The 10,663-nt window shown below is 40.0% G+C and overlaps 1 pseudogene across 1 annotated transcript in view; it reads right to left on the minus strand.

The window, feature by feature from the left end:
• LOC145468030 (uncharacterized) overlaps positions 1–10,560 on the minus strand; it is an 11,091-nt pseudogene extending 531 nt beyond the window's left edge. The window contains exons 1-9 of the transcript XR_014042141.1: positions 10,475–10,560; positions 8,817–9,117; positions 6,734–6,946; positions 5,266–5,486; positions 4,717–4,880; positions 3,874–4,082; positions 2,881–3,115; positions 2,219–2,503; positions 1–538 (exon numbers count right to left, since the gene is read on the minus strand). The exon at positions 1–538 is cut by the window's left edge and continues 531 nt beyond it. The product of XR_014042141.1 is annotated as an uncharacterized LOC145468030 (transcript). The remainder of the gene's footprint in view (positions 539–2,218; positions 2,504–2,880; positions 3,116–3,873; positions 4,083–4,716; positions 4,881–5,265; positions 5,487–6,733; positions 6,947–8,816; positions 9,118–10,474) is intronic.
• Positions 10,561–10,663: the final 103 nt, after the last annotated feature.

Consider the following 10,663-nt stretch of genomic DNA (forward strand, 5'->3'; position numbering starts at 1 on the left):
AAATGTTCTGTCGCAATTTTTCATAGTCAAAGGTTTTTTAAGTCACTTCTTTTTCGAAATCCCCTTTACCTAAAGATATTCCACAGCTAACACATTCACGGTCGTTAAACCAATCTCCGCTCAAAGCTGTAAGCACTCTTGCAGCACTGCTGTCAAAACCTGAGCTCAATGCCACAACTGGGTTTCCTCTTCGGGCGACAAGAAAAAACACCAATTTCAATTTGACAGTAAAAAAAGTCACACCACAAATTTCCTATTTCTCTTTGTTTTCTTGTGTTTTATTGAAGTTTACAAAGCAAGTGGCTCTGTGGGTAATTTGCATGATGACGTCATTTGACTACAACAACCAGAATCCTTTACTTTTTCCAAGGTGACTCTGAAGTCAAACCATTCCGTCACTGGCCAACAGTTACATTTATCTCGACTTCTCTTAGAAATTGTAAAAAGAAGGTAGTTTGTCGACTATCTGTTCTGGTTCCCAGTCATTTCCTTCAGCAAGCGCTTGGTCCCATTCCTCACAATGAAGATGTATGTCAGTCTACGTGGCAAAAGAAAGCAAAATAAAATAAAAATAGTTTCTTACTTTGAGTGAGTGAAGGAGAGAGTGCATGAGTGATCGAGAGCAGTGCAGTACAGTGCAGTGCAGTGCAGAATGGGAAACATTCGCAACGTTTCCTTTGCATACATTTTTTTAAATTTTATTTACACTGCATATGATCACATTACATTTACAGCACTTTACTTACATTACAACGCCTGCTACTAACAACACAGTACTTAAATCTACTTAGAATAAGCTACAGGACTAGTTTGTATCTATCACTGTGTACAAAATGTTATTTTGCATTAATTACCTACTTACATTGCGCCATATTACTTACTCACAAACATCACTTATTACCTACGACATTACCTATTTGACGTTACATTGCCTACTTACAAACATCACTTACGAAAAAATCAATCTTAATCAGAGTTGCTTCGGTTAGGAGCTGAGAATTGCGATATCGAAAAGCTAACTTATAAAATCTAATGTTAAGTGAAAAACCCATCTACTCCCTGGGAGTTCACTTTTTGTATGACGAACAACTTGCAGCCAAAAAAAACTTTTTGATCGTTTCTTTGCGTGTTGAAATGCTTCATATAAACTGGCGAGTTTGAAGCCAGGAAGCCGTTTTATGCACCTAAACTTTATGAGTATAGTGCACGTTCTGCTCTGCATGCAATGTCCTCCGGTATCCCGCGGTTCGTTACACTCTCCTCAAGGGAACAGAACACTTGCGCTTGCAACAAACCGGCATGATTACATCACTCTCTGTCTCTATTTAAGTGGCGACCGCTCGCGATGAAAATAAACTTGCGAAGAAAACGAGTTGTTATGCCAAAACTGTCCCTACAGTCACGAAGATACGCTCGTTCTCATCTCCTTGCACGAGAAAATGGAATTTTTTCAAAATAGTAATAATTGTGGGTAATAACTGCTACTTGGATGCAAAGGAGGAACGGATTTTCACAAGAGACTATGATTTAGGATCGACTGTAGGTACTCGACTCCACAAGGCATCCCGGACATAACATTCATGGGAAATCAGACAATAGAGAATAGCAGGATTACGACAAATAAAACGCTAACCGTTTACAGCAGGAAAAAAGCTCTACACCCTAAAAGTCCTGCGAGAATTCACGGCCTAGTTACTCCAAGGTAAATCCTTATACGCCTAATTTTAGAACAAACAGACTTTTAGAGCGACACTCTCATAGGAGGGTACCCCACCCCTCCAGGGCAATGAAAAAGACTGAAAAATATCTAACTGTGTGGATAACCCAACGTTTTCAAGATTGGCTCAAGTACTCTTCGAAAATTTAAGGTGGCTCTGAACCCTACCTACAGAATGTTTTTAAACTTTGCCAAAAATTGCGTCTTATCATGCTTATCAAATGTTGACAGTACAGAAAAAAATTCACCGTGCCGTTTTTGAATTATAAGCCCCTAAAGCTGTAATTAAGGGTGTTTTTAGCAGGTCTTACTGTTGCTATGGTAACCTATTTTGTTACGAAAATGATAACAACGTGTTCACCAATGGTTGGGCAGTTTTTCGATACCATGATTGTAGCATCAAGTGATAAAGAGTAGTTATAACGACCCATCAAAATCTAAGTGCTGGAAACTGTTTTGATCCACCTTAAATGGCATGGAGAATTAATTAGCAATACTGACCTTTGTGGCTGCTGTATGAACGTCCCTCACTTCAGTCTCGACGGGATCCACGGTGTTTGCTTGATCTTTACAAACAATCAAGCTAAAATCTTCTCCATCTATTTCATACTGGTAAGTTTTCCTCGATCAGACTGCGGCGCTGGTAAAACAGATCAAACCCGTCTGGACGCTCGGAGACTGGTGGCAACACCAGGTGACCATCTTCAATCTTCATTCCCACCAGGTAACTTTCTAGAATTTTGTCTTCTTCTTCGGCCTCTGGTGTTTTTGCGACATAGCTTCTGCCTAGAATAAACAGTGCAGAATGACGATTACGGTTAGGCCCAATTAATTTAATTTGTCTTACTCATGTAAATCGCAATTTCATGGGTGGGCAAGGTAAACCAAATCCTGCTCTGTGATTGGCTACCCAGGCAGGCAAGATGGCGTTATCGAGTTACGAGCTGTGTCCCGCAAGAGTAGTTCGTTTCTCTACTAGCTTCTACTCCATTCCGGTCCATAAATACGCAAAAATAAACTTGGCCAATATCCAGCTATCTTGACCTCATTAGCATAGATGTTTTTGAACGTTGAACAACAAGCGAGTCTCTTTGCGTTATAAGTTTTTGTGGTTTATGAAATAGTGAAAAGTAAAAGGAACAAATTTTAGAGTTCTTTCTTACATGTTCTTATCAACAAACAGTAGTCAAATGTCTTCGAAACCATCAAGACGTCTACACTCATTTTGCGCTGATAGTGAGAGCACATGTAAAAACATGGCGTGTTTGATGAATCACCCTGCCCATCAGGCAACGCGCGAGTCAAGATGTTCTTGACACGAATTGGTGCATTGCGAGAGAACGCCATGGCGGTTGTCTCGTCTTCTTCTTGTGCAGCATCCTCCTCTGTAAGCCATGCCTAGGAAGGTAAAAAAGAGTTAGTTGAAATCTACGAAGTAGAGAGAAAACATTCGTCCCTACCCATTATTAAAGTGCCAGTGAAGTACAGAATAATTGCCGCTTATTTGAAAGGTTTTTCAAAATAAAGAAGAATGGCGTTTTCCTTTTTGGAATATCATCTTTCGTTTTAATAGCCTGTAGAACAGGCGGATTAGCAGGCTAGCGCGATACGCGTTGAGCAAAAGCGAAAATAAATCCGCCTGTAGTCATATCCTTGTTTTTTATTGTTATTATGTTTTTATTTAATACAACACAAGGTACAACACTTATAGTAATTACAATACTAATAAATACCTCGCAATGCTCGCGTTAAACACTATTGTTTATTTACGTTTTGTATTACGTATGTGATGGCGTCATAAATAGTTCCACTGAAACAGTGAGATACTGAATCAATAATATCTGTAGAGCAGTGTTCTTTAAACTTGACACCAGAAATTTACATCACAAAAGAACAAAATGACACCCGTCGTACCGTTGCCATGACAACAGTTTTGCCACTGGTCTTTTCATTTAAGACTGAAATTCTTAACCAAGGATCATCCACTCCCAATAATCTAGTGAAGAGAGTTACGACAATATGGGCACCATGTGTGTGCAGGACCTCTGTCCCATTTTAAAGGGTTTCAAATGGGGATATTTGGGTTTTGGCAGAAAGAGACGTACTTATTCAACTAATAACTCTTGGAATTCGAAGAAAAACTACCAAAATTGTACCTTAACACGAACATCTCTACAAGAAGGAGTAAGGAAGGCAAAGTCGTATCTTATGTCTTCCTTAACTGCATGGGATTCCAGATGCTTCTCAATTCGCTCAATTTCTATATCGTCCAAGCCACCTTCGAAGATTGAGGTCTTCCAGCTTCCTTCTTCCTCGAGTTTTTCTTTGATTTCAGCAAGAGTGAAATAGTCCTCTTTTTCGTCGTCTGAATCAATAGAAGAAAATATATACTCTCCAGATGAACATTCAATATAGCTACAAGCCAACAAAAAATCCACTGCTTGTTTGGTTAAAGATAATTTTCGGATACTTCTCTCAGTATCACGTTTGTATATATACCAAATGAATGGCGCAGGAAAACTTGACTGAAGACACACTACTCTACACTACACTACAACAACACCTTTCATTTATTCTTAGAGGTATGTGCTTTTTCTCACAATGTCTTTTATTTCCATGTTTTGGCGATACATTTTGCATAAGTCAACTCAACTTTAATTTCCCATACTCAACGTCACTCTGTTCATTAACCGCGGGAAAAAATAGTACATCATTTACGTAACCCGGCCACTAGTTTTGTCATGTAAGAGTTTCATAACTCGGCTTTTAAAATTAGCCGTCGTCGTTCACGTTCCTCGAACCACCCAAAACGTGGTCATTTCACGACGTTGTTTTGCAGAGGACGGCAAAGAAATGCCGTACAAAGATTTATAACGCACGTGCACAGTGACGATCTCGTTGCCGTCGTCGTTGTGGTTTGTTTAAGTTGCATCATTTCAGTGAAATTCAACGTCAAAGAATAAAACCTGCTGAGTGAAACTTTTGCATCTTTCTCTCACCTTCGCCTACTTCCTTTATGTAGGCATGGCCGAGGTGACACCAAATAACTACTTTTAACGTCTGCTCTTCCTTTTCTTTGTGAATGTTCTTTAACACCATGAGGAGTTCATCTCTCAATTTGTCTATACCAATGAAGCCATCCTGTTCATCTTGCCAGTAAAGTGTGCAGATGTGTCAGATGTAAAATGCAGACTGCCGTCTTCATACCAGGGGGAAAATGCAGACTGCAAACTAAAGAATTTTTAAGTGTAGATCGTAATATTGCCATTATCGAGCGCTGACCGTAAACTGCGATTATTCAGGTTAATCGTAGTGAAAGTCTGCACTCCGGTAAGCCTGAATAACGCTCCGGTTAGCCTGTTAGTTCGGTTAGCTTTGAATGATGATAGTCTATAGAATGGTGATACGATTCAGTTGAAAGGTCTACAGTCTGCAGTCTACAGTTTTCCCTCATTCTGCATTTCACCCCTGGTCTGCAGTCCGCAGTCTGCGTTTTACACTGACCGTCCATAAACCTTAAAGACTAAGAAGGCGGTCGCTTCCCACATAATTCCAAGTACTAAGTTTTGACTAAAATCACCTCCAGATCTTGCGAGGAATGCTCCAGTTGTTTCAGTTGATAGTATTTAGTTTCCTCAGCGCAACGGTCATTTGGAGGTTGTACGACGGACAGCTCAAACTTGTGGGTCAGGTCCAACTGGGTTGTGTCCACATGAACAATCCGCACTAACTGTTGTTGACCAGCCTGTGAGCGTCTTATCAAAATGTTCTTGAGTAAAACAAAATCACAAGTGGCAATAAATCAATGGAACTATAGACTGGATTCTCAAATAGCGTGATTTATTGAACTCTCATTTGGTATCGACCTGCAGCAGCGACGATTTATTTATAGAAATTCTGATTCAATCTGAAGTTAAGTCTTCGCTAATTCACTAGGGTAAACTGAGAAAAATATGGTGCAGGTAGGAAGAATGAGTAAGCATAGGCCTGGTTCATACGTCGCATTTCTTCCGTGGTTTTTTACTTCTATTAAGTGCGGCAGAAATGCGACTGTCGATTCATGCGTCGAACTTGTGTTGCACTTAATTCAAATTAATACTGTTGGGTATGTCGGCCAGCGGAAAATGTTTTAAACGTAGAGTATTCAATGTGGCGGACAAAAGATACTATACAACGAAGGAGATAAATTTTGCGAAAAAATTGTCCGGCAATGGAACGAGAAGGAGAAGGCTGACAATGCAGTAGTATGTGTTACAATATGTTCATGTTGCATTGGGACGGTAACTGCCAAGTTTCTTCTTTTTCTTTTGCGGGACCAAATTTACGCATGCTCCATACATTAACATAATGTATGCATTAGATTCGACACGGCAGAAATTCGACGTTTGAATCGGTGTCGCATTACTGTCGGATAATGCGACAAGACCAGTCGAACGTGCGGCAGAAATGCGGCAGCCGATTTAGACGTCGAATTTCTGTCGAATTTAATTAATTCGTTGAATTAAATTCGACACGGCAGAAATTCGACGGATCAACCGAGCCATAGCTGCACTGGCATCCGTAGGACGGGACAGTCAACCGCGGTTATGTTCTAACAAGCAAAGTTACTTCCTCGTCATATCCTTATCGCCAGGTAAATGTCGCTTTTCATCGTTTCTGTCTCGTATTTCCAATGTTGTAGGTAGTTATTTCCGCTCTTCAGGTAACATATTTGTACTACTTTGTTCTAGAAACCACTGGCAATGATATGTAGTTAAGAGTTCAGGTCGTCGATAAATAAACTTCTTTACGTCAGACAATTATAGCTGGTGCGTTTAATACAGTTAGCATTACAGAAGACATGGGATAAAAATTTTAGGACCTACTAAAACCGGTGTTCACTCGTTGTGAGCTTCGCTTAATGTTCTTGTATATTCTCCTCTTTGCTTCTCTTGAATGATAACGTTAGAAAACCAGATCAAGTTAAGGACCTACTCGGTCAACCTACTATACGGATTGTTTCATAACAAGACTTACCACTTGTTCCTTTATTCCCCGAATAGCTCTCTTTTGGCTCTCATGAGAGCCCTTGATACAGAGGCCATTCCATTCCCAGACCTTCAAAGTTGCCCCAGTTTTTTGTTCTATTTTGTCTAAATGTTCGCGCCTTTTTCCAATGACTTGACCCATATATTCCTCGGGTATAAAGTCCAGTTTTTTCCAAGACGCTTGATCAGGGCTGCCTTCTCCCTGCGTATCGAATAAGATTAAGAGAATTTAAACTAACAAGCCGGAAAATATGATAAAGGACATCAAAACAAGGAAGAGATGACAGAATGAAAGAAGGAAGGTAGGCAGACAGGCGGCCAGGCATACGGGCACACAAACATACTACGATTATCAGCTGAGTAAGGCGAGACGAAAGTTTGGTGACCAGGTTTTCAGGGACCGCGGAAGGGCTTTTCGAGTGGGGGGTGCTAATGCGAACGCGTAAGCGTGAGCTAAATAGGGGGTCCGGGGGCATGCTCCCCCGGGAAAATTTGAAATTTAAGTCTTCTGAAATCGCTTGAAATGGATCTAAAACTGTCAATAGTGAAGTTAATTTTGTGGTTGTTCAGCCGTGGATTTCGTAGTTTGAATATCAGTTAATTTATTGGTTGGCAAGATTTTTTGCACGCAGGTTCTAAAGAAAAAAAAATTAAACTAAATAAAAATAAATGATCATATATATGAAATGTGATGCACATATATAGAAGTAAGGTTAAGTTAATATAAGTTAAATAAAGCATCGAATGCCCAAACTAACCTTCAACAGAACAATGTTCAGTTTTGGAAAAAAAAAGTCAGAAATTTTCGACCATTTCTTCTTGACAAAGCAGTAGCTTAGCTTGTGTGGAGTCAGCTTCCTGGCTTGTTCATGTTACCATAAATCATATGCGCTTCTTTGTTTGTTATATTATAACTGCAGGGTTGAATGATCCAGGATGACTGTGAAATAGTTTAAACAGTGACTTTGAACGTTTATTTCGTTTCTATTCGTTTAATCTGTTATTTGTTAATTTCGAGTGATTTCCGGTCGGCGGTCGTTACTGTATTTCGTCTCGTCATTGCTTACGTCACTACTCGGGACAGTACTAAACACGTTTTCGTTCCCGCTAAAAAACTCACTCAACCTGACCGCCATGTTTGTAACGCTGTTGAACCGAAGTGAAATATAGTTGAGTTCCTATCACTGTTGTATTTCCTGCTTCCCCACAATGACCATAGCTGTACATAACTCTCCGTTTCAGATATTTACGGCGATAAGCAGCTCTGATGAAAAAAACTGCGTTCTGCAAAACCCCCCTCAAGTTTTTCCAGTGATGAAATTTCATCTTCGTGCTCAACTAAACCATTGGCGTCGAGAAACACCGATCCAAGAACGAGTGAAAATAGGAACAAGAGTCTGAATGCCATTATTGCGCAGGTGAAAATCTAATCGTCTGTTCGGGAACAAACCTAACGACAAACTGCCTCATCCGGCCGCGTTTGTATGAGAAAACCCTCAAAAAAACTAAATTGGATTGAAATGAACAAATCAGAAAAAGGCAGCGTTTCCTAAGAGGTTCGCATGTTTGACATAAAATAATGTAATGTACTCTTTTATTAACGACAGACCTGGTTTACGTTAGTAAAAAGAAATAGTGATTTAATCCGCCAAAAAAGTGGTGGGCTTAAGCACCCCCAGCCCCACCCCCTGCGCGGTCCCTGTTTTACAGTTCAACTTGTGTCGTTGTCATGGGCAACTGGCTCCGTTTCCAGTGGCAACTTGTCGGCCTTTGACGTCATTGGCAGCAAAGCAGGCGAAATTGGAGGCGACGATACCATTGGAAACGAGGAAGGTTGCCCGTGGCAACGCCGTGATTTTAAGTCGAAACCTTCGTCACCAAATCGTAGTAAAGGCGAACAGGTAACAGGTAAGGCAGGCAGGTAGAGAGGCTCACAGACAGACAGACAGACAGACAGACAAACAGACAGACAAACAGGAAGCTCACGGGCAGGCAGGCAGGTAGAAATGAAGACAGGAAGAGGATGAATGAATATGAACAAATGGTAAAAAAGGAGATTTGCCATGACGTACACTTAAGATCCTGTAAATTAACGTTTTGGCTTTGGCGCGCTGTTCTTCTGTTCCTGTTATACGAACTTGGCAGTCTTTGATGACCAGTGCTTGAACTCCACTTCGCTCCTTTATATCATTTCTTCTCCATCCCTTTTTTCCTATAACAAGTCCCACTTTGTTCTCGGGGATTTTCATCACTTCTTCTTGGAGATTATGTGCAGCTTTATCCCCTTCACTTCTTCCGCTACTTGGATTGTCAGTGTTTCTTTGGGTCCTGGATTCTTTGCCTGCCCGTGAATTATGTGACATGACTAACAACCTAACAAAAAAAGGAAAGTATTATATCTCCTAGCCAAGCGGAGTCGTAAGGTAAATGCCAATTGTGATTGCTTTGTTATAAAGCTGACGGTTCAGTTTGGTCATTGTTCGTTCGTTTTATGCATCTATCAATGTTAGTTGACAAAAAACAAACAAACAAACAATTAAAAACATTAAAAAAGAAAACAGAACAAAAATAAATCAAAAAAGGATTACGTGTCGTGTTTCCCCCTACACTTCTTTCGTGCTCTACCGCTTCCTGCGTGCTTTACAACAAAACCTCAGTCGAAGCTTCGTTTAGGCTTTTGTACATTATGCTAGCATTCTTTTCGAGCATTTTAGTGAGGCAAAAGCATTAAGCATTATTCGAGCCTTTTAGTGGCATTTTCCTGGAAAATAACTAATATTTTTTTTCACAGAAAATAGAAGTAAAAACTGTTTTTACCAGAAAATAAAGACGTAACTTAGCCTCTTCACTTAAGTATCACTGAAAGGGGACAAAGGATTAACATAACAACAGATCATTTAGAGAATTGTCTTTTGGTGTATTTAAACTATTACATACGTTGTTGTTAACTTGTTATACTAAGTATACGTTTTTGTTACGCACTCTGAACTATTAATTGTGTTGAAACGTTAAAATTATTAAAAATTAAAAACCGTATGTGTGAGCATTAACCGTGCATTTTAGTGACTTTTTTGAGGGGAAACCGAGCATTTTAGTGGAAACAATGGAGCATTAAGGTGAAGCATTTTAGTGGGAAAATAAAAGCATAATGTTCAAAAGCCTAGCTTCGTCATTATTTGTTAAGTGCGCGTCAGACCGTGAAGCCAATGTCGCTCAAATGGCATGCACACAAAACCTAGACGATAGAACGACTGAAAATGGATAACAGGTCAGATTTTAGACGTTATTGCAGCTTTTCAAAGGAAGAAGAGAAATATCTTTCAGATTTTTTGATCGAATTTATTATATCTTTACAAACTCCCACACATCTGCATGTAACAGTTCTAAGTTTTGGCAATTCATGTCAAAGACACCATTGGAGGCCATGCCTGATTAAACATCCAGCGTGCACAATGAGGAATAGAATGATACGGAAATGTTTCCAGGGTTGAGGTTTTAAGATTTTAAAACAACCTTCCCTACTCTGTCTACTTCCAGACGTTTTCCTTTTTCTATTTCAACACCGCGGAAAATAACTTGAAATACAGAAATACAACTTTAAGTCAGCAGCATCTGAAAGATTTCAACGATCAGTTGTAAACGGAGTTTTCTGTGCACTGCACAATGTGAAGCTGATCAATAACAAGGCTGTAAACACTGGTAAACAAACCAAATACATTTCAAAGCCTACCTGCACTACCTCAGCTCAGCCACCTCAGCTTAAGAACGAGGCAAACCAGACTCCGCTGTCTCGACGCCATTTTGGGACTTCCACATGAATTCATCTCGCAGTTGATTTGATTGACATATGCTCACGCCCTGGTTCAGTTCATTTGGACAAATTATACAATGTAAAGGACGCTGTTTCCGCTTTGAAGCC

Source organism: Orbicella franksi, chromosome 14 (genome assembly GCF_964199315.1).
Source record: "Orbicella franksi chromosome 14, jaOrbFran1.1, whole genome shotgun sequence".
In the NCBI taxonomy this organism is placed as follows: Eukaryota; Metazoa; Cnidaria; class Anthozoa; order Scleractinia; family Merulinidae; genus Orbicella; species Orbicella franksi.